A 25,034-nucleotide genomic window follows, 5' to 3' on the forward strand; every position below is an offset into this window, starting at 1 on the left:
TAGAAAATGAGTAGTCAAGTGGTCGTTGCTGTTAATTATCTCTGATCACTGATAAATAGCTATCCACAGAGCTAGAATGACATTTTTAATCAGTATTTTGTAGAACATTCAGTGACACACACCCTAATTTGGCATCAGAATTGCCTTAAAAGGGGGTTTCTCCAGATTAATATTTTAAGTGTCATGTAACTTTCCTTAAGCTCTAAAGACAAGTTTTAAAGGTTGTTTACAGGTCTGTGAAGCCTATGGTTAGGTTGGAGGACACTGAAGATTCGCTGTCAGTCTAAGTATTAAAAACATGCTTTTAGTCAAGTTGTTGCTAAAAACAATGAGAGTGATTCATAGATATTCAAAAAAAATGTGCTTTCAATGAAAACTGAGGATAGTTAGTGGAAATTTCCTACTGACACATGTTGCATTCTAAGTTTTTGCCTCCCTTTTTTTTTTTTTTTTTTTTTATAAGTGGGAAAGGGTGTCAGGTAGAGGAAAAAGGTATGTGATTGGGAATTGGTGGACCTAATTTCCTGGTCCCGGCTCCACCAGTTATGAGCTATGTGACCTTGCACAGACCTTTTAACCTGTCGGAAGTTCACTTTTGTCTCCTATGTCAATGGGATGATAAAGATGATATCACCTACCCTACTTCATGGATTTTTTTTTTTTTTTTAAATAAAAACCAACTGGCTAGTCCAAGTGCAGTGGTGTTTACAACTAATTGATCACAACCAGTTACAGATTCCTTTGTTCCTTCTCTACTCCCATTGCTTCATTTGACTAGCCTGGAAAAAAAAAAAAAAACTAAAGAAAGTGAAAGTATTCTGTAAACTGTAGTGCCAGTCAGGTGTATGGTGATAACATAATCATAGTTTTCTCCCCCAGTACATCAAAGTGGTATGATTGTAGCTTGAAAGCTTGTCATCTTTAGTATTTTTGAAATTCTGTAGTTTAATTTTGTTTTAGAAAGTCAGCATAACAATTACCCCAAGTCCTTTGAAGAAAGCTTCCTTTGGAGTAGTTTCATTGAAAGAATAGACTGTAAAAACGTTCAGTTTTTCGTCCAACATGGCTTTTCATAAATTTATATTATAAGAGATTTATAATATGTATTTATAAATCTCAAGTTATAAACACTTTTAAGGAAGCTGATTTTTGGTCATGGAGTACATAGGAATTATGTGGCTGGTATTAGATACGCAGGCAGCCATGATTTAAGAAAGCAGAGTGCATAGAGAGCTCATGGTCCTGGACTCAAGAAACATATGAAGGGCTGAGTCTCTGTTCAGAAGATTTATTTGAGATGATTTATTTTATGAAAATCACTGTAATAGACTATATTATGGAATAAAGGACAAAAGTCATATGATCATCTCAACAGGTGCAGGAGAAGCATTTGATAAACTCCATCCCTCTTTCTTGATATAAAAATGTTCAACAAACTAGGAATAGCAGGGAATTTCAACCTGAGAAAAGGACATGTATGAAAAACCCCAAACTAACATCACTCTTAATGGTGAACGACTGATGCTTTCTTCCTCAGATCAGGAAGAAGATAAGGATGTTTTTTCTCACCACTTCTATTCCACATTGTGCTGGAGGTTCTAGCCAGGGCAGTTAGGCAAGAAAAGGATATAAAAGGCATCTAGATTAGAAAGGAAGAAGTGAAACTATTTCGAAGTGGTATCATGTGGTTTATAGAAAATCCATAGGAATTTACTAAAAAACAGAACCGTTAATATTAATGAGTTCATTATGGTTGTAGGATGCCAGAGGAATGTGTAAAAATTATAGTTTTGTATACTAGCAATGAGCAATCTGAAAATGAAATTAAGGCAATTCAGTTTATAATAGCATCAAAGAGGGAAAATCCTTAGGAATAAAATTAATAAAAGTATAAGACCTTGGACACTGAAAACTACAAAATATTGAACATTTAAAAACTCTTAAATAGATGGAAAGACATCAGTTGTTCTTGGATTGGAAGACAGTTTTAAGAAAACAATCCCCGCCGCCCCGCCCAGTTGATACATACTAGATTCAGTGCAGTCCCTAGCAAAACCATCTGCCTTTTTTTTAAAATGCAGAAATTGATAAGCTGATCCTAAAACTTATATGGAAAATGCAAGGGACGTAGAATAGTCAAAGAAGAACAAAGTTCTTCAAAACTCATTTCCCAATTTCAAAATACACTGACAAAGCCATAAGGCACTCTGGAGCTGGAGTGGAAGGGACAGTTATTAAGCATGTAAAGGAGGAAGCTGCAGGGTGTGGCAGGGGACTGTGACTGGGTTTGGGCAATAGAGGACCATGGGAAGTCAGATGTGTTGGGGCAGATCAAGGCATTGTTGCTTATCTGACTTAGTAGGACACATTTTGTGGTTTCTATCAGCCAAGCCAGGGCTTGGGAAATGTAGTTAGGAAAGTTTTTTGTTTTTAATTTTACATATTTTATATTTTAGTATGGCTCTAGTTCTTGATCATTTCTTACCACTTCAGTTCTGGTGGAAGAAGCACAAATGTAATCAAGACAGTGTGGTAAGGCATAAGGATATACGAATAGATCAATGGAATAGAATTGAGAGTCTAGAAATAAACTCTAACACTTATGGTCAATTGATTTTTGTGGTAGGTGGCCAGCCTTTTCAACAAAGGATGCTGAGACTAATGGTTATCCACATGCATAAAAATGAATTTGGACCCCTATCTCATACCATATACAAAAGTTATCTAAAAATGGATTGTTAACCTAAATGTGAGAGCCACAGTTGTCAGTTTTTTAGAAGAAAACATAGTAAATCTTTGTGATCTTGGGTTAGACATTGGTTTCTGAACTACGACACTAAAGCACAAACAACAAAAGAAAAATAGATAAAGTAGACATCATAAAAATTAAAACATTTTTTCATTCAAGGAATACCATCAAGAAAGTGAAAAGACAAATCATGTATCTGACAAAGGACTTGGCTCCAGAACATATAAAGCAAAACATACTCTTACAATGCAATGTAAAAAGTTAATTGCCTATTTTAAAATGGGCAAAAGTTCTGAATAGATATTTCTGCAGAGAAGATATACAAATGACCAATAAGCACATGACAAGGTGTTCAGCATCATCAGTCATTCGGGAAATACAAATCAAAACCACAGTGAGATATCACTTCATACCCACCTGATAGCTATAAAGAAAGTTGATGCTGAGCGTGGTGGCTCACCCTGTAATCCCAGCACTTCAGGAGGCCGAGGCAAGAGGATCACTTGAGACCAGGAATTTGAGACCAGCCTGGGCAACGTAGTGAGACCCCATTAAAAAAAAAAATAGCCAGGCATGGTGGCATGTGCCTGCATTTCTAGCAATTGAGACAAGAGGATTGCTTGAACCCCAGAGTTGGAGGTTGCTGTGAGCTATGATCGTGCCACTGCACTCCAGCCTAAGTGAAGAGGGAGACTCTGTCTTTAAAAGAAAATAAAGATGGATGATAACATGTTGCTAAAGAAGTAGAGAAGTTAGAACTCTTATACATTGCTGATCAGATTGTAAAATGGTACAGCTACTTTAGAAAACAGTCTGACAGCTCTTTTTTTATGAAACATAGAGTTACCATATGACAAAGCAATTCCATTCCCAGGTATATACTTATGAAAATTGAAAAACTTGTACACAAATGAAGCGTGATTCATGATGACAAAAAGTGGAAACAACCTGAGTGTTTATCCACGGATGAATGGATAAACAATATGTGGTATAAACAAACAATGAAATATTTTTTAGCTATAAAAAAAGAATGAAGTACTGACACATACTACCACTTGGATGAACCCTGAAAACATTAGGCTGAGTGAAAGAAGCCAGACACAGAGGGCCACGTATTCTACAAAATGTCCAGAATGGGAAAATCCATACGGACAAAGCAGATAAGTGGTTGCCACAGCCCAGGGGGACAGGAGAAATGGTGGTTAACTGCTAATGGGTGTGGGATTTCTTTTGGAGCTGATAAAAAGTGTTCTAAAAGTGATTGTAGTTGTGGTAGCACAACTCTGTGATTACTAAAAACCGCTGAATTATATACTTTACAAGGGTGAATTATATGGTATATTAATTATATCTCAATAAAGCTGTTATTAAAGAAAATTTCCTTCACTCAGACTGGTTAGGAGAGGTCCTTAGTGAAGGACCTTAAATAAGATTAAGTGGTATTTAGCAGATACATTGCATACAGAAGGTACTCCTAAGATACATGAGGTGTCTGAATGCTGTATTTGTTTTACAGATATTAAGCATTCTCTATGTGTAAAGAATTGCAGGAGGAGTGCTTTGGGAGATGGTGATCAAGCAACTAAGAATGCTGTGTTCAGAAAAGCTCACCATTTGATTGAACTTTTTATTCGAGTTTAAAATTCTTTTCCTTCTATTATGTTTGCTCTGCTAATCTCTGTGTGTGTGTGTGTGTGTATGTGTGTCTCCCCATATCTAGCCATCATCCTCCTAAATGTCTCTCATCTGCTTACCACTCTGTCCCCCCACTGCTAGCCCACTGAAGTCTGCCAGCATCTCTTGCTAGACTGCTATCATGGCCTTTGATTGGTTTCTCCACTCATTTCTGGCCTCCTTCAGTCCTTTATCTGTGTTAGTCATAGTCAGATGAATCTTTTTAAAACTCTGATCTTTTGTGGCCAATCCTGTGCTTAAAACCTTCCAGTGGGTTTTTAAGGACCTGATACCTTTAGGGCTTTGTGGGCTCTGCACAGTCCAGTTCTTGCAGCCTCCCCAGCTGCCCTATTGCTCTGTGGTCTGGCCACATTGACGTTTTCCTTCCTGTGTTCCTTCCTACCAGGACCTTCACCTGTGCTGTTCCTTTTCCTTTCGCTCGTTACCTGGTCAGACCTGTTTCTTCTTCAGATTGCAGCTCACTTATTTAGGGAGTCCTTTGCTGACTTCTGCATCCCGGTCAAATTCAACTATGAGAGAGTCTCTTGACATCATTACATCTGTTACATGTTTGAATGAATAACTTAATGCCTAGTGTTGGATTGGTATCATTTGTTACTAACGAGGATTGATGATGCTCTGTTTTCTGTATGTTTTGGCTGTTGGAGGTAATACGTAGGCTATGAGTTAGATTCATGGTAGACAGGATTGTAGATGGTTGTACTAGGATGCCAGCCTGAAGGTAAAATCTAATCTTCTTTTCAATGGAAAATTCTGTATTGCAGTTAGATGGTGCAAGTCCCGCTGACATATGGACTGAAGTTGGGAATTCTACACAACTTCATAAGCCATGATACCATGGTGAACTAGAAAATATGCAGAAAAGGGTGCAGAGTATTATTCAGTGAATGAATGAAGAGAGAAAGAGGTAGCCTGTGTATTAGGATGACTTAAGCCTAAAATTATTGCTCAAAATTTAAATTTATGCAGTCTACAAATACAGATTTGTTAATTAAGTCTCAAAAAACTAATATTAATGACAATGAAGGAAAAATTTAAAAAGGCATATTTTTAGGACCAAAAAAGGAAGTAATTGCTTTATAAAGTGGCTCTTTACGCTGTAGGTTCAAATGATGTCATGGAGAGCTAATAATCATCAATGTGTTGGGAGACAGAGGATGTCTGGGATGTGTATTAGTTAACCATGACTGTGTAACAAAGTATTCTAAAACTTAGCAGCTAAACACAACAAACAGTTATATCAGCACTTTTGAGAGTCAGGAATCTGGCATCACCTAACCGAGTCCTCCGGCTTTGGGTCCCTCCCAAAGCTGCACATCTGCTTCCAAGCCCACTCAGTGGTGTTGGTAAGATTCCATTCCTGATGGGTCTTTGGCCTGGAGCCCTCAGAACCTTGCTGCTGTTGGCCGGAGTCTTCTCCTAGCCGCTTGCACTGGGCCTGTCCATAGGGGAGCTCACAACACGACAGCTGCTTCCATCAGAGCAAGTCAGAGCAAGCCAGGAGCCAGGGTCTTTGTGTAACCTCTTCTCAGCAGTGATGTCTGCCAGTTTTGCAGTTTCCTGCCCATTAGAACCATGTTACCACATCCAGGCCATGCTCAAGGGGAGGGAATTCCACAAAGGTATGAAGTCAAGGGGTGGGGATTCCTGGGAGCCGCCTTAGAAGCTGCCTTCCAAAGGATGTCTCCGGTATCATTTTGAAATTGACCCCAGAAAGGGCATTTGAGGGGGAAACTCCTTTTTGTTACTGTCAGAAACCCAATCAGGGTTGAGTGGTGTCTTGGTCTGAATGATTATGGCACTAAGATTATTGTTGCCTTTATTTTTATTTTTTTGAATTGTGATCTATTTTGAGCTAAGCTTTTCATTCCTCTTATCATTTAAAATAATGCTAAATGGACCTTTAAGCTTTATTTTCAGGTAGGCCCTGAGAGCTAACTTTATAGCTTCTTTGCTGTGGGAATTTTGCTGATGTGAGACTGTGCAGACAAGTCTCCTGCTCATAGGGGCTTTGGAAGATTCTCTCTGATGCCAGAAATCCCACTGTTTAAAGGAGTAACTTTTCCAGAAGAATTAGTATTGCAGAATAGATATTATATTAATCTGTGTGAAATATATTCAAATAATAAAAATGAGTCTATTTTAAGAAATTAAGTTCTTTATGCAAAAATTGAAGATGGAGAGTTCTTTTTGGGAAAACTCTGGGTCAAGGAACTAAATCCAACTGGAGTTACTATGAAGGTTAGAGAACAGGAGAGGGAATCTTGGCAAGAAATGGAGAGGGAGTTTGCAGATTGCAGTTGAGCAAGTAGTTATGAATGGGGCTGCTATTGTGTCTCCCAAGGAAAGTTCCTGTAATATTATATTCCTTTTTTAAGGAAATAGAAAATGCATACAAATTTTTTGCTGTGCTTCTTTTGTCTGTCCTACCTCTCAAAATAAACAAAGCAAAAAAAAAGCCTTCCCTTGGTGATGGGCTTGTTTAGAAATATTATCTTCAAAGAGCTCTTTATGTGAGCAGAGCTGTTCTCTGTATTGGGGAGTCTGGGACAGTTTTGTGTGTGCCCTGGAAAGAAAACAAAACACGGGTGTGATTCCTTTTCTGTCAGTGTTTACAACTCAGACGCCAAAAGGACACCTTGTTGATTAAATCAAGTCTTAAGCACTGGTCTTGCCTAGTAGTGAGTTAGTTAGAGAATCGGGTTTGAGAGAAATACTTCAAATGTTTAAGCAACTGAAAGCCTTGAGTGTGGGTTTGCCTAATTATTTGTGATTGGTTTTAAAAAAAAATAAAAGAATCTTATGACTGGGGAATACTTTAGAGAATCCAGGGGATTTCCTCCACAGCTTAGACCTCACTGTCATCATGCCTAAGGACACTACCCATAGATGTGCTCGTAAGTAATGCTAATAAGAACTTGAAATTTCACGGGAAATATCTTTCTTGGTAATCAACCCCTTAAGAGACCTGTTGTTGCTCTGTACAAAATATTAATGAAATCTTAAGGAATTCTTAATTGCATCTTGAAAACATAAATAGCTTTCATGTTTCTACTTCCCCCTTGTTTTCTGCCCTGGCTATGACCTCGCCTTCGCTGTCTAAGGTGAAGTGCAGGGTTGTTCCACGCAGGGGCTGGTTGGGGGGTGGGGGTGCAGTGAGCTGAGAGCAGGGGTCCCTTGCAGGTCTGGCTCCTGGGTGTGGGGAGGACCAGCTTCTGAGCAACGGCTTGTTCGGGGCTGCTTCCAGCCAGCTTCCCTCAGCAACCATGTGCCAGCAAGGCTCAGACCTCTTATTCAGGCCAGGGCTTGGCACATGCCAGTAGTAGGGAAGGAGAGTAACCTGCAAGAAGAATGGGCTTGTCCAGGGTGGCTTGGCAGAGGGTGAGACGTGGTTTTAATTGGGTGTCTCCATGGTACAAGAAGAGCCGTGATGCCAGCCAGCCCTGCGTGCCAGAGTGTGGTATTTGTAGCTGGGGCCTTGGGGGAGGTGTTGGTGCTGAGGTCCAGCTGGGCTGTGGTGACCAGAGATTGTGATGTGAAGCTGGAGTGGAGAGGGTGGTTATTAACGATGGAAAGGAGGAAGCTGTGGGATTTGGAAGGGGACTGGGTTTGGGCAACAAGGACAATGGGAAGTCAGATGCGTTGGGGCAGATCAAGGCATTGTTGCTTATCTGACTTAGGGCATGTTTTGTGGTCTCTGTCAGCCACGCCTGGGCGTGGGACATGTAGTTGGGAGAGTTTTTTGGTTTTAAGTTTCACGTATTTTGTATTCTAGTATTGGGTATATGTTGGGCAGGGCCAATGAGCTATGTTCTGACAGATGAAAGTGGAACTTTTCAGAGTGCTGGTGTTTTTAAATACAAATAATTGATATTAGGCATTTCCAGCTAAAGACAAGTTGAGCAACTGATACTTGATCCCAAAGTTTATGTTTGTTTATCAGGCTTTTCAAAGTTGGAAACCTGGGAGAGGTTTGGAATTTTCCATGGTCTCAAATATACTTTACTAACAAGGGTTATCACATGAGTGTCTACTTACCAGGCACGATGCCCTAACCACTCAACCCACGTGGTCTCAATGCTCACAACCACCCTGGGGAAAGGAGTGTTATTCCTCTTTTATAGGTAGAGAAACCAAGTGCTGGACAAACTTAGGTGTTTTGTTTAGTGTCACAGCCAAGAGGTGACAGAAACAGTATCATAGTCCAGGTGTGTCTGACTTCAAAGACTGTGTGCTTAAAAACGATGGCACATTGTTCTACTTTATCTCTTAATGTGTTTTGATTGTGTCTTCCTTGTAAGGAAGGTGGTCTTGGTTTTTGGGTTCTATGTGAGCTTCCTCTGCTCTACTTCTTGATCAGTTCTCACCACTTGCATTTTGGTGGAATGAGCACAATATTGTCATCTGTTGTCTATTTACGGTTCTTATTCCCTTTCTCTTTTTTCCTGATTCTTTTTCTTTCCTTATTTCTGTTTTAACTGTCTTACTATGAGTAGTTCTCTCTGGGAAGAATTTACCTTATCTTCACTGTCTCCCTCCCTCTCTTTTTGTCTTTTGAAAATTTTAATAGGAATTTGCGCTTTTCTGTGATGTGAACTTTACTCTCTTCACCTCATCCAAGATAGTTTTGGTGCATCTGTATTCTTGGTTTGGTCTTGATTCTACATTCAATTCATCAATTGTCTTTTTGCTTTTGCTACTATTATGACTGGTTTCAAGGAATGCTTGGCTTTTTGTTGAAACATCAAAAGGTATGAGTAGCAAACACCACTGAGATCTCTTCCTTCCTGTACGAGCCTCCCCACCAGATGCTGCCTCATGCTGTGATGCTTAAAAGTTATAAAACACTATCATTATTCAAGGCCTACAGGGACTCTAGGGGAAGCTGGTGAGAGAACATTCGTAGGAGATTGTGATGGAATGATTTATTCATGTCTTCTGTTTTTTGGACGGTTGTAGAATGTAGAATGGTCTTCTATTGCCACCTTAGTCTGAACACCTTTGTTTTCTTCTAACCACGTCAAATCCCCACTGAGGCTCAGAAGTTCATCAGCTCAGTTATCCGTGGTAGAGCTAGTGGTAGATTTGGGATTACGATAAAGGTATCCTGACTGACTACACTCTTTAGTCCCAGTGTTTCTCTAAATCATGTTGATTAGAAAAAGTATTAGTAGAAAGCTCAAAGATGAAAATATATAAAAGTGAGTATTAAACTTATTTGATAAGTTCAGTTTAAGTTGGCTGTTAGTTAAATGCTGAATTCAGGGTGTGGGAGATTTAGCCATTAGTATGTTTTTGTCATCTTCCATTTTTGTTGAGAAGCTTGAACCCGTTTTGGTGCTAGAATAGGAATTTAGGGATTAATATTTATAGTCATTTCTACACTCTGCCCTTTCAGTCCTGCTTGGCTTAATATCCCTTGATGCTTTTTTTCCCTTCCATCACATTGATTTGTAGTTTTCCCCATTTCTGGTATTGTACAGGGCAAAAGTTGAGGCAGCTACGTCATCTCGGAGAGAGTTACTGAGGGCACATGTAGTTACCTCCTAGGGCAGGGTCAGCCGGGTGCTTGTGAGAGCGGAGGCTTCCGAGGGTCGCTTCAGACCCTGTGAGTTCACCTCTAGGGAGTGGGGCCAGGGGGGTCTGCAATTTAACAAATCACTCAGGGAAACCCGTATGCACACTGAAGTTTGAGAATTACACTCTCACGAGGGAAGAGACCAGTGTCTGTGGCTGACGCGCTCTCAGCTCCTGGCCTCCCTACCCCAGCGCAGACACACAGACTGGAGGATGCCCCCTCTCTGGGCTGACAGAGATGAGAGGAATGATATTGAGGGTCACCGTCTGATGGGAGGAGGGAGGTGTGAAAACACAATAGTGCATCAGCCAGGGTTACATAGAAAGCCTGAGCAGTTTTGAAAAGCCAACTAAAGTTATAAAGTTTCTTTGTGGATCCAATAGAAAAATGTTCATGTGAATTTCTCCAACAAGATGAGAGAAAATGACTGGGGCAGCTATGCTTAGGGATTGACATGTTGGCCCTGACAAAGGCATGGGAAACAGGACCGCAGGGCGTTAATGTGAGCATCACTGAAATTGGGTGCTTTTGAGGTGCCACCTGGGTAACGAGGCTGGTGAAGCCAGGATGGCTAGGATGGAGTGGGGCCAAGCCAAGGCACCACGTATAATAGGGTAGAGGGCCGGATCTATAAAAATAAGGAAGTAGAGAAGAGGGTAAATAGAAAGGTATAGTCACAGATTTGGAAGCCTTGATCTTGAAGATGGAGTATTTCTGGGTAGTGGTAAAGTCCAAGGTGTGGTGGTGCTTGTGTGTGGTTGGAGTGGAGCGGACGTGAAACCTTTGCCTAGAGGAGGAGATCTCAGAGCTGTGCCTTTGACCAGGGTCATGCACCTTCTTGTTGAAGCCACCAAGCAGAGGCAGGCCTGGAAGGAACTCAGTGATTAAGGCAAGAAAGGAAATTCCTGCAGGTTAGGAACTGAGTGACAGGGTTGGGGAGTGAGAGACAGGAGTGAAGTCCTGGAACCCAGGTGATAGGACAGGATGTGGCCTGGGAGAAAGGTTCAGTTAGGACAATGATGACCTTCCCTTCTTTGTCTGTGAGTCAAGGAAATTTGGGGAACAGCCACCCCTGGAGTGGGTTTATGAGAAGTGATGTTATGGAGCAAAAGCCAGATTTCCATTAAGACAAATAGGTGGAGAAAGTGTAAACAAAAAGTTGCTAATGTAGGAGAATTACATTTTTTTTTCATTTTTATTTATTTATTTTTTTGAGACAGAGTCTCACTCCATTGCCCAGGCTAGAGTACCGTGGCATCAGCCTAGCTCACAGCAACCTCAAACTCCTGGGCTCAAGTGATCCTTCTGCTTCAGCCTCCCGAGTAGCTGGGACTACAGGCATGTGCCACCATGCCCAGCTAATTTTTCTGTATATATTTTTAGCTGTCCATATAATTTCTTTCTATTTTTAGTAGAGACAATCTTGCTTAGGCTGGTTTCAAACTCCTGAGCTCAAACGATCCTCCCGCCTCGGCCTCCCAGAGTGCTAGGATTACAGGCATGAACCGCCATGCCCGGCCGAGAATTACATTTTTGCAACAGGTCTGGAGTTCCAGAGGCACTTCGGAAGGAATCAGGTTTGGAGTGTGTATGAGGAGGACTGGTTAATGGGTGTCAGAGAGACAGTTGACTGTATGTGACAGTGCCCTGGGTCCGCACTTCTGCCAGCGTTCAGTAGGAGACTGAATGCACTGCAAAAATGAGTTTGGATTTATTTAACTGTGGTAGATGCATCAGAGATCTTCTGTTACTAACTTACTGCTAATTTGTCAGCTGCAACATACGCTTTTAGCAAGTGGCTTTAAAACCTTGTGAGCCAGAGTAAACAGTTGTATATCGTGACCCCAGATAGCTGTGTGATGGTGTGTGTAAGTGGGCACATGTGTTTAGCCAAAGATTCACAGAGTAATACTTAACCTTTATGCAACACACCCTGACATTTACTATTCTATTCTATTTCAGTTCATTTTTTAAGAAAATGCTGGTTGTGATCAGCTGTGTTGATTTCATGACCCATGAAAGCATTACAGCCTACAGTTGGAATAACATGCTTTATACTATCTTGAGCCTGTTTTGATAATATAGTCATGTACTGCATAACAATGTTTCGGCCAATGAGAGATTGCATATATGACGATGGTCATCTAAGAGTATAATGGAGCTGAAATATTCCTATTGCCTAATGATGTTGCAGCCATTGTAACATTACTCACGTGTCTATGGTGATGCTGGTGTAAATAATCATATAAAAGTATAACACATATAATTATATATGATACATAATACTTGATAATAAATGACTATGCTACTGGTTTATGTATTATACTTTTTATCATTATTTTAGAGTGTACTACTTAAAAAAACTGTAAGGTAGGTATTCCAGAAGGCATTGTTATCATAGGAGACGACAGCTTCATGCATGTTACTGCCCTTGAAGATCTAAATTCATTTTTGCAGTGGATTCAGTCACCTGCTGAACCCTGGTGGAAGTGCAGACCCAGGGCACTGTCATATAAAGTCATCCGTGTCACTCAGGGACAAAGTATGGAGGTGGAAGACAGTGATATTGATGATCCTGACTCTGTGTAGGCCTAGGCTAATGTGTGTGTTTGTGTCTTAGTTTTTAATGAAAGTTTAAAAAGTACAAAAAAAATTAAAAATTTAAAGTAGATAAAAGCTTATAGAATAAGGATATAAAGAAAGACAATATTTTTGTACAGTCATACAACGTGTTTGTGTTTAAGCTGTTATTACTGAAGTTAAAAAAATTAAGTTTACGAAGAAAAAAAGTTACAGAGTGCTAAGGTTAATTTATTGAAGAAAGAAAAATATTTTTTAATTTAATGTAGCCTAAGTGTCCAGTGTTTATAAAGTCCATATTAGTGTACAGTAATGTCCTAGGCCTTCACATTCACTCACTGACTCATCCAAAACAACTTCTGGTCCTGCAAGGTCCATTCATGGTAAGTACCCTATCCAAGTATACCATTTTTTATTTTTTATACTATATTTTTACTATACCTTTTCTATGTTTAGATGTGTTTAGATACACAAATACTTACCATTATGTTACAGTTGCTTACGGTGTTGAGTGCAGTAGCTTGCTGTATAGGTTTGTATCGTAGGAGCAATAGGCTGTACCACATAGTACAGCCTGCATCACACCTGGGCTATCAGGTTTGTGTAAATGCACCCTAGGATGTTTGCGCAAGGACGAAATCTGCCTAACAGTGCATTGCTCATTATTAAGTCATGATGTCCCCATTGTTAAGTGGTGCATAACTGTACCAGGTACTGTTTTTCATAGTCATCTCTTGGGGGAAGAATGTTAATTTTCTATATCTAGTCCATACTTAGGGCCTGTATCCTCAGGGAGAAACCAGGAAGCCATGTTTGGTCAGGGCTTTCCCTACTCACAACCTTCCTTGATACCCCTTGGCCTGCAAGACCCCGAAGGCCACCCCCTTAGCCTGGCACAACAGCCCCTGCTCATCTGACCCTTTCTAAGTCTCCACCCTTTCCCTGCTGACAGTGGTTCTCCCCTGAGTCTCACCTCATGTCCTTGTCCTGCTTCCCTGCGCTTGTTATATACTTGGAGACTCCCACTGTGTTTTGTCCTCCCCTCGCCATCAGGGAGCTCCCGGAGAAAGACATTCTCATTCTGCACCCCAGGGCCTCACATGGGCCTGGTGCACAGTGGGTGCTAGGTCGGTTTGCCCGAGCGATCTCAGAAGTCCTGGCTCAGCGTCACATCCAGTGTGCTTTGGCCTGGAGAGAGCTTGTGAGGGACGCTGCGTCTTTGCTGGTTAGCCCTTGGGATGATCATTGACGGTCTTCTCTTCTGAGTGGCGTGGGTCACCGTGCACGGGCAGCAGGGTGTTTTACTGTGGGAGTGCTTAAACTCACACACCACATATCCTCTGTTACTCATTGGAACACGTGTCACATGTCTCTTGGTTTTGGACACCGCTGGATTGGCTGTGCCTCACCTTTCCATTTCATTGAAATATTCCATATTCCATTATGGAATGGAGATTTTTAAGGACCTCTGTGCATATAGAGCCTCCCTCCTGAGGCTGTGTTCTGCACAGATTTAAATGGACTTTTTGTGCATCAAAATTGCCTACAATCTGAAACATACCAACAAGGCAGATTCAAGGGTGAACTGAGAAAGGTTCAGCAAACTTAAATGAGGAATCGAGATGCTTGGAAGTCCAGCAGCATAGTTGACAATAAAATGAGTCCACTTCTGTGGTGTGGTATGTTGGTTTTGGGAAGCTGATAGACAAAAGGAGGAGTAGCTGGAGTATTGTTTGTTTGTTCCCGATGTGCCTCCCAGGCCGGGTATGTGCAGAGAACAAAGGAGACGCTGTCAGGCACAGTGGAGGAGAGGGGAGGCGCGACATGGTTTAAGTGTGGAGGAAGAGAGTTGAAGGGACATTGTGCCACTTTGTGTACCAGCAGAGCAGGCTGTTTGCGTGAGGCACTGGGCAAGGAGAGTCACCCGAGACTTTGGCTTCTCTTCCTCAGAACTTCACTCAGGGGGGTACCCGTGTGTCTTGGATCGATGTCAGGCTGGTCATGGAGAAGGAGATATGTGTCCCCTGAGTGATAAACTACAGAGCACTGGCCGAGCAAGGCACGGGGTGGAGAGGAGGCTGCCTTCTCCCAAGCCCGGCACCTCTTCCAATCTCCATGTCTTGCTTTTGCTAATCCTCTCTCCCCAGAATCCTTTTCTCTCTCTTCTTCTCCCCTACTCATTTTTTCCCACTTTGACAATCTACTTGATCTTCAAAGATGAAGCCAGAACTCACCTTTTCTCTACAGCTTTTCTGGGTCACTAGTGGTAGTTTCTTCTCCAAATGTCCATACACTTACTGTGTCCGTATAATCCAGCGTTCCCGTGTCTTATACACAGGCAGCTTCTGTGTTGCTGTTCTTTCTTCTGTGCATTATTTTGTCTCCCCAGATGCAAACGCATTGCACCAATACCATATCGCCTAGAATTCCTGGGGGATCTTGTGTGGGAAAGAAGTGAGTTACCATGTAAATGAAATTATGGGGTACCTTGACCAGGGTGTAAGAGAATTTTTTGTGCATCCCTGTGTGCACAGCTGTTTTACTCTGTTGTGCTGCTATAACAAAATACCTGAGACTGGGTAACTTATACAGAACAGAAATTCATTTCTCACATGAGGCTGGAAGTCCAAGATTAAGGTGCTGGCAGCTTTGTTGCCCCATCCAGCCCACCACAGTCTCTGCTCCCAGGATGGCACATTGTTGCTGAGTCCTCATGCCGTAGAGGAATGCAGGGAAGGGCAGAGGCCCAGCCCTTTCACTTAGGTCATTAATCCCATTCCTGAAGACTCTACCCTCATGACTTAATCACCTCCCAAAAGGCCCAACCTATTATCACTATCACAGTGGCTGGTGATGAAGTTTTTTGTTTGTTTTAGCTCACTGCCACCCCCCCCTCCCCCCGCCACCGCGATGAAGTTTCAACATGTGCTTTTCGGGGGACAGATTCAGGCCATAGCAGCAGCCTGCTACAGGAACCGATGATGTGGTCTCTACCAGGGCTGTCCCATATGTAATTTTAAGTTTTCTAGCAGACGCTTTAAAGTAGAAAGAAACAGATGAAAGTAATTCTAATATTTTATCCAGTATATTTAAAATATCATTTCAACATATAATGTGTATAAAACTATTTAATGGCATATGCTATTGTCTTTTATTTCATACTCAGTCTTTACTGTCCAGTGTGTATTTTACACTTGCAGGACACCTCAGTTCAGACTAGCTGCACTTCAAGTGTTTGATAGCCACATGGGGCTAGAAGCTACCACATTGGTGAGAACAGGCCCGATACTCCTGATTGTATAGTCTAACAGGAGCCTTTTTTTTTTTTTTTTTTTTTTTTTTTTTTTTTTTTTGAGACAGAGCGTTGCTTTGTTGCCCAGGCTAGAGTGAGTGCAGTGGCGTCAGCCTAGCTCACAGCAACCTCAAACTCCTGGGCTTAAGCGATCCTCCTGCCTCAGCCTCCCAAGTAGCTGGGACTACAGGCATGCGCCACCATGCCCGGCTAATTTTTTCTACATATATTTTAGTTGGCCAGATAATTTATTTCTATTTTTTTTTTAGTAGAGACGGGGTCTCTCTCTTGCTCAGGCTGGTCTCGAACTCCTGACCTCGAGCAATCCTCCTGCCTCGGCCTCCCAGAGTGCTAGGATTACAGGCATGAGCCACGCACCCGGCCTCACAGGAGCCTCTTAAGAAACTTCTGACTATGTTAAGCAAAGACAAAGATTGCAGAGATAGCTGTGTTTTGTGTATTTAGGGAGCAAATTAAAGCTTTAAGAGAATAGAAACAGAATTTGCCAGTGAGGTGAACTTGACTTTTCTTATGCTTAATTTTCTTCCCATATTCACATTTAGAACAGAAGGGAGGAACTCATCAAAATACTTATGAGAATACTAAGTGGTACATGATGCATTCTTTTTCTTTCCTGCATGCACCTGCCTCACCTTTTCTCAGGGTGACTGGATCATAGCACAGCATGTTTGTGGAGAGAGCTTGCAGAGGAGGAACGGTGGTACCAGCCACTTCATCCTCCCTGGTAATCTCTTGCTTTGTTTTGAAGTTAAAGAACCAAAATGGATGCTGATAAGGTAGTGATCAGAAATCACCTCTTGGTCAACAGGCATCTCTGTTGGCAGCAAATCTGTGTGGCATTTGTCCTTTTCTCTTAATAAAGGACTTAATGATGGACTGTGACAAGATTGGCCATCTATTTTTAGACTCAGTGGAATTAAATTAAGACATGTCCACACTACCTAATTTTATAAGCGTGGTGCTGAAGGGGGAGGAAGGGGAGGGCAGTTCAAATCATACAGAAGAAGGAAAGAAGTCCAATGTCGACATTTTAATACCTGGGACTGAAAACAAAGTCTCTGCTATTAATAAGGCCAGGAAGGATGCTGTCTCTCTACCCAGGCAAACATTTTCTAAATTTTATTCATGAGAAGATCAAGGCTAAGTTATTCATTGTGTACAGCTGCAGAAACAATAAAAATACAGCCTCTTGGTTATCAGAGCAGCATTATCTAAATAAAATTATCAGGCTCAGTGTTTTGATTTGGCCTTGACTGAAAGGTGTGGAGGTAACATGATGATTTCGTTCTTCTCAATGTATGAACCACAGTGGATTTCTTTTCCCTGAATTTGGCTGTGTTAGTGCCTGAGTGACCTTGAGTGGAGCACTGTCTCTGCCTCAGCTTCTGCATTTGTGAAATGGTCCAGGAATACAATTCACACCTACATCGCAGCATCATGGTGTGAAAAGCGGCGGACCATTACACAATTAAGCTGTAAATTGTAAAGTGTGGAAACATGGAACAAAATACCTCTTAAACTCCATTGTTTATTACAAAAAACATTTTCAGTAGTAGGAACAGCTGTGAATCGGTTAGCCCAACTTAATTAGAGTCAAAGAATGTGCACCTTCAGCTGCTTTTTATTGATGCTGTTTGAGCATTTACTTCCTGCCTCAAATAAATAGAGGTGGAGTAGGTTTATGCAGGGAAGAATGAGTATGTTGGAACAACCTAGAGGTGGAACCTTCTGTAAACAATACTTTCAACACCAGGTACAGGCCGCTCTGTTATTGCACCAAGAGAGTAGGAAATCACTTCTTAAACCTGGAAATACATTTGTGGTTAATTATACCTTTACAGGGTAAAACATCCATTGAGGAAATACTTGGACCCATGTTGGCATAGCAGATTCAGCTTTTAAATAGAATTCTTTTGGAAGGATCATCTCCTTCGGGAAGAAAAACAGGTGTTTAAAAAGTGTTTACTTTTTGTGTCGGGCGCGGTGGCTCACGCCTGTAATCCTAGCACTCTGGGAGGCCGAGGCGGGTGGATCGCTCAAGTTCAGGAGTTCGAGACCAGCCTGAGCAAGAGCAAGACCCCATCTCCACTAAAAATAGAAAGAAATTATCTGGCCAACTAAAATATATATAGAAAAAATTAGCTGGGCATGGTGGCGCATGCCTGTAGTCCCAGCTACTCGGGAGGCCGAGGCAGTAGGATCGCTTAAGCCCAGGAGTTTGAGGTTGCTGTGAGCTAGGCTGATGCCACGGCACTCACTCTAGCCCAGGCAACAAAGTGACACTCTGTCTCAAAAAAAAAAAAAAGTGTTTACTTTTTAACCTACCACCTTAGGCAGGGCTGGAAGGAACTTAGTCACCAACTCTTACAGGGGCAGCAGATAAACTGGGCTGCTTCTAGTCAAGTGCAAAAAGGCTGCAGGTTTTCTCCTAGGCCACCTGGGGCACTGTGACAGGGCAGTACCTTTTCTGAAGTAAAGTTCAGATAGGCTCACCTCAGCTCCCCGACAGGTTGGGTGTGTGTGCCTACTCTTGCCAAGTGCCAGTCTTAAAGTTGTGTCCCCTTGTGGTGGTCCTGATGCCTCTTCTCCCCACCCCACCCCATGCCAGCAGAGTGGGATTGGGGACTGCAGCGAGACTCCAAATGGACAGCTCCTTGTCCTCTCAGAGGCCCCCCGGAAGGAGCCACAGGACAGGAGAGGGGCAAGGGAACAGTAATAGCTTTCCATTCTCCTGAGTAATCTTCCAGAATTGGGTGCTGTGGTTATTTTACTAAAGTAACTAGGGGCTGCAGTGTGAACAGAGGGGATAGATGAAACCTATGTGGTTCCAGGCATGCAAGTCTTGAGGGCAGAGACCATCTCGTTCATAGTTTTTTCTCCTGTCACTCATAGGACTTTTGGTTTCTAGCAGGTTCTTGGCAAAGGTGTGATGGTTAATACATTGATGACCACACTGGGAAAAAAAATTTTTTTCCTTGGGGCCATGGTGTTTTATTATGAAAACAGAGTGAAAACTTTGAAAACAAAATGAGCCTTTCTAATTGAATGAAAAATTTGTTATTTTTTATTTTCTGTGCACAAGTTATATACAACTTGAAAAATAGTTGACATGGCTGAAAATGAAGAGATGTGTGAGTTACAATACACTTCAGGAGACCCTGGACTCAAAACTAGCCTGAGTTAAATACAGCTCACACGGCAATTAATATGTTTTAAAATGACTTCCAGCTTGGGCCCCAGACATTTCATTGGATAAGTCTTGCTTTAAAACCTAAATTTGCCTGAGGCGGGGGGATTGCTTGAGCTTAGGGGTTCTAGACCAGTCTGAGCAAGATGGAGACCCCGTCTCTACAAAAACTAGAAAAATTAGCCGGGCATGGTGGCACACACCTGTAGTCCCAAGCTACTCAGGAGGCTGATGCAGGAGGATTGCTTGAGCCCAGGAATTTGAGGTTGCAGTGAGCTATAATGATGCCACTGCACTCTGGCCAGGGTGACAGAGTGAGACTCTATCTCAAAAAATAAAATAAAATAAAACCTAAATTTAAGCTAAGCCTAAAAGAAAGAGCAAACAAACTTCAAAGAACCCAAAATAGCACATGTAATTTTATGTATTGTAAAGGCTTATGAGGGTGGCTTCACTCAGGTGCCAACAGCTTCTTAGGTTTACAGGAAAAATTTAGTCCAGCTGCTGTTACAGATGGGGGGCAGGTTGTGACAGGCCACCCTCAGGTGAGGAGAGGTGTCTGAGTGCCAGCTGGTCTCTGTCTGACACTCTCCCTCCCCACTCTGGGCGCTGTGTGCGTTCCTTCTTTATGGGATGTTCCTCCATCTTTCAGGCATCAGAATGTGGAGGGAGTTCTTTTCTGCTCCACGCTGTAAAGCAGTTACTAAATATACCAGGCTTGTGAAGCACTTTTCATCTTTCAAAATCATCTTTATATCTGCTTTCCGGTTGGCACCCCAAGGTGTAGGGTGGCAATGGGCAAAGAGGCAAGAGAGCTAAGACAGTTGCCAGAGCCCAGTGCACTAGATGATGATGCTTCCCGGGTAAGGATCTTTTGTGGAATGTTTTGAACTCTTCTGGCATGTGAAGATTTATTGAACAGCACACACACATGTATGGCAAAGTACTCTCTATAATAGCTGTGAAATGTTTTTTGCTTTAGTGGTAGGTTCTGATTTGCGGTGGTGTAGTGAGGAGAGAATTTTTCTTGTTACATTTTAATTGCAATAGTGATTAAAAAATCTTAGAGTTTTCCTTGGTTATAGTGAAAACCATCTAGCATTTGCATTTGTGCATGGGTTCTTAAAGTCCTAAGTGGGTCCTAGTGTTTGTAGTTTTGATAGAAATCACCTTTTTGTGTATTAACAGCCATACATGGTGGGGTTGAGCATCTGTGTGATGATAGGAAAATGCCCAGAGTTGGGTGTCAGAGCCGCTATATGAACTGTGGACAGATCCCTGGGTGTCCTCCTTGGCCAGGTGCTCATTCTGCACAGTCCCCTGTGTAAATGTGGCCCCAGTAAGATCACAGGTATGCACTATCAGGTATGTTCTGCTTGCTCTAGCTTCTGGATGGGGGGATGGGTGATCTTTTCCAATTGGATTTTAGATATTTGACATATTTAAAGATCATTTTAACCTTGAGTCTTAATTTTGAATTTCTGAAAGCCTAATAGGAAGACTTACGCCTTCCTGTAGTACATGTACTTTTTGTGGTTTTAATTTTTGTGAAAACTTGGTCCTTCATGTTTAGATTCACCTTTTTCTTCCCCTAAAAATCTAGCCAAGGCTCAATTAGAGTTGCCATGGTAACTTTGGTGAAATTGAGAATGTATCTCAAGGCAAAGAGCAATATGCTTGAATAGTACACTTTATTTAAAATGTAGAGGAAGAATTAGCTTTGGTATAAAGATACTCAGCTGAATTTTTATGACAAAAGTTGTCAAAGACTAAAAATACAAAAGGTTTGTAGCCTGAATAGCTTATCACGGGGATTTTCAGCCATCTTTTCTTGTTTGTTTGTGATAGGGTCTCATTCTGTCACCTTGGATGGAATACAGTGGTGAGATCATAGCTCATTATAACCTCAATTCCTGGGCTCAAGTGATCCTCCTGCCTCAGCCTCCTGAGTAGCTAGGACTATAGATTATAGCCACCCTGCCTGGCTAATTTTTTATTTTTTGTAGAGACAAGGTCTTGCTATGTTGCCCAGGCTGGTCTCTAACTCCTGGCCTCAAGTGATCCTCTCACCTCAGCCTCCCAAAGCTGGGATTACAGGCATGAACCACTGCACTGGGCCTCAGCCATCTTTTAAATAAAATAAATCTCATTTAATTATAGCATGTTCATCTTATGCATAAATATTGTCAGCTTAGATTTTGCTCGGGTCTACGAAACATGGATTTAAAATTTTACCGAGATTATCTCCCCTTACCCCCAAATGATTTTACCCATAGATTTAGCTTATAATGTTAGTTATATTTCAGGCTTATATTAGGTCATTAAATATGAAATGTCCGATTTTGAATCAAAAGTTTAGTTTATTGTATCTCAAACAAGAAGTAGTACAGTTAATCAAAGTATGCACCTAAACTATCGGCACAGTTTTGCCATCTTAATGGTAGCTTGATTATGCCAGCAGTGAAGAAGCCTGGAGAGCGAGTGGCCATGAAATCGCAAAAGGTGTTTTCCACAGCTTGTTGAGAATTGAATATTTTCCCTTGCAAGAAGTGTCCAAAGCCTGGAAAAAGTGGTAGTCAGTTGGTGCAAGGTCTGGTGAATATGGTGGATGACAGAGAGTTTCCAAGTTCAGCCTCTGTAGTTTGAACAGAGTTGTTTGTGCGACATGTGGTCGAGTGTTGTGTTGCAGAAGGATTGGCCTGTCTCTATTGACCAATCTCAGCTGCTTAATTGCAAGCATCCTCATCATGTAGTCCAACTGCTTGCAGTAGACATCTGCTATAATCGATTGACCAGCTTTCATGAAGCTGTAGTGGATAATACCAGCGCTGAGCCACCAAACAGACACCATTAGCATTTTTTGATGAATGTTCGGTTTTGGACTGTGTTTCGGCACTTTATCTTTATCCAGCCATTGTGCTGAATGCTTGTTATTGTCAAAAGGAATCCGTTTTTCCTCACACATAACAATATGGTATAGAAATGGTTCATCTTTATGTTGTGACAGCTAAGAAAGGCAAGCTTCCAGACGATTTCTCTTCTGACACTCGTTTAATTCATGCGGAACCCATCCAGCTTCTTTACCTTGCCCATTTGTTTCAAATGGTCCAATATTGTTGGAATAGTAATGTCAAATCTTGCTGTTAATTCACACATAGGATGAGATGGTTTCGCTTCCACTATAGCTTTCAGCTCATTATTATCCACCTTGGTGTCAGGTCACCCACGTGGCTCATTTTCAAGGTTGAAATCACCAGAATGGAGCTTCCCAAAACATCGATGTACTGCATGTTCATTAGCCACATCCTTCCCAAACACTTCATTGATATTTTGAGCTGTCTGCGCTGCATTGGTTCCATGATGGAACTCATATTCATACATAACACAAACTTTTGACTTATCCATGGTTTCACAAAATTTGCTCTAAAAGTTTTTTTGAAAGATAATAACAAGCCCAAACTGTGTGTTTGAAACAGTGAGGATGTACCTTTACAATAAAAATACAAGAAGTGTCAAAGTGAAATGTCAGAGGTATCTATTGTCAAACTTAGTACTTAAGGAAATCAGACGTTTCATACTTAATAACCTAATATTAATATACTGCTTTATGTTGAAATAAACCCTTTTCCTCCTTGAAACATACATTTCATCAATGTCAGACCCTGTGGCACAGTTATCATGTTAGATGTTTCTATTTCATTTTGGCTAAGCCTGAAGGCCTGTCAGTTAACTAGGTTGAATTTTCCTAAATGAATATAAATTATTTTGCCAATTATGTAGAATTTTGATGTGTTATTGGTCTCAGCAGCACAGAGGAATGGTACAATTCAGTGATTTTTTTATTAAAGCAATCATTTCCTTTATAGAATGAATGTTATCCCACCCTCAAAAGTAATAACACCCATTTAAAAGCTGATTATATATTTGGATATCATAAAGATCACTGAATTTAAACTTCTCCAAAGTTATTTTGCCACTGTAGCCATAATTACAAGTTCAGTTATAGTTGATAAGTGAGCCGTTCCCTTTGTTTTTCCTTTTCATACCTGTCCTAAGCACATTTTCTCACCTAAGAGGTTAGTAATCATTTAACCTGGAGATGACCTAGAATATAAGGTGTCTAATTTTTTATTTAGTCATCTGCATTTGTCATAACTGGGTGTTTGCTCCATGCCAAACACTGTTTTAAGCACCATCAATACAGTAGTGCTATTTTTACACGGTAGGATTGGTGTTTGTTTATTGGTATTTAGTATTGTCAGTTTGAGCGCAGGGGTGGGATGCAGTTAGAATTACTCTACAAGTTTTGCTTTTTAGTGTCATTTACTAGTTGAAATTGGTTTTTATTTGTACACTGGTATGCAGATCTGAATTTGAGCATGTTACAAAGAGGTTATGGGGGTCTAGCCCTTCTAACCCTTCATCACACGGCAGCTTCCCTCCTCCCGCTTCTCCATGCAAGTCTCCAACCCTCCACATGGATCTGCATGTGGCGATGCTCAGGCACATGTGTGCACTTCCTATGCAGTGGGGTTGGAGAGTGCGGGGTGGGGTCTTTCCCTTCATGGAGTAGGGGACACATTGGCCAGAAACTATATCTGTTTTCTACTCTGTCCTGGCGAGGAGGCTGCACAGTACATCGTCCCTCCACAACAGAAAACCCAAAGCCGTCCTGAAGCAGTGGTTTAGAAAACACATTTGAGTACTCAAACACATGGAATATGTCCAGTGCTTTTCAAAATTCAGAATGATGGAACTCTACAGGGAAGCTGTGACTCGGGACAGGAGGAAACTATACTAGGTTCAAGTTGGGAAGGAATTTAGGGCTCAGTGTTGTTGCAAGGAGGTAGGAGCCTGGCCTCACACCTGGGGTCACCTTTCTGCATCCGTGTGACCTCGAATGATCGCTGAGCCTTTCACTCTTGGTTTGCTTAGTTGCTTGGTTAATAACACCTAAGTCATAGGACTGCAGTGAGCACTGGATATAATAATGCAGCAGTCCCCAACCTTTTTGGCACCAAGGACCAGTTTCATGGAAGACAGTTTTCCCACGGAGGAGGGAGTAGGAGGATTTGGGGGAGAGCGAGAGTTCAGGTGGTGATGCGAGCGATGGGGAGCGGCTGTAAATACAGGTGAAGCTTCATTCGCCTGCCACTCACCTCCTATGGATACAAAAAGTGTTTTAACAGTGTGTACATGGTTTTCTAGGGGACTTGGTAACTAACAGTTGTCAGTTCCTAATCCCCATTTAAATTACTATTATATAAATGTGAGGAGGAGGAAAGGAGAAATTCTTTCTTGTTAGTAATTAGTTTACTCTTTGGCACCAAAGTATCCATGACATTTGTCTCTGGTGTCCACTAATAACAGCTATGGTCAAATCTTTCTTCTTTTAGAGAATAAATATGCTTTTTCTTTTAAAAAAAGTGTTTTTCCCTGAGGTTATCAATGTCTAATGTATGCCTATTTTTAAAAATTGACCTAGGGGAACAGTATAGGATATAACCTAGTAGTTGTCCTATGAAAGATTCTATGCTTCTGAATAACAATAAACTGTACTTTGTTGACCTTATAAGGTCAACGTTTTAGAATAAAATTCTTCTGATCTGAAAACATCTCAATCTGGGGAAAGGGCAGAAAAAGTGAGATTGAATAATTCATCTTTCTGGAATCCATCTTGTTAATGTGACTGTCACTTCTTTGAATAATTCGGTAAGGTTTTGCTTCAATAAGGGAGGTGTGTGAAGGTACAAGGTATATGTTGCCTCAGAGAAAGAGGTTGTAGGTTTGCCCTTTCCCTGTAATTGCCAGACTAATCCACCAGCTTATATTAGTAAGATTAGCCATCTGTTAGCTTCTAAAACAGAGGCAAAAATCTCTCCTTTCAGATTCCGGTGGTTGTGTGGGTTTGGGAAGGACGGATGGGGGCTAA

The 25,034-nt window shown here is 41.4% G+C and overlaps 1 protein-coding gene and 1 long non-coding RNA gene across 2 annotated transcripts in view; both read left to right on the forward strand.

The window, feature by feature from the left end:
* IQGAP2 (IQ motif containing GTPase activating protein 2) overlaps positions 1-25,034 on the forward strand; it is a 271,207-nt gene that overhangs the window by 46,002 nt on the left and 200,171 nt on the right. The window lies entirely within an intron of this gene.
* On the forward strand, positions 9,811-24,151 carry LOC123648567. Its single transcript, XR_006738659.1, has 3 exons — positions 9,811-9,900; positions 13,059-13,060; positions 24,142-24,151. It is a non-coding gene; the product is annotated as an uncharacterized LOC123648567 (long non-coding RNA).

This window comes from Lemur catta, chromosome 12 (genome assembly GCF_020740605.2).
Source record: "Lemur catta isolate mLemCat1 chromosome 12, mLemCat1.pri, whole genome shotgun sequence".
Taxonomy (NCBI): Eukaryota; Metazoa; Chordata; class Mammalia; order Primates; family Lemuridae; genus Lemur; species Lemur catta.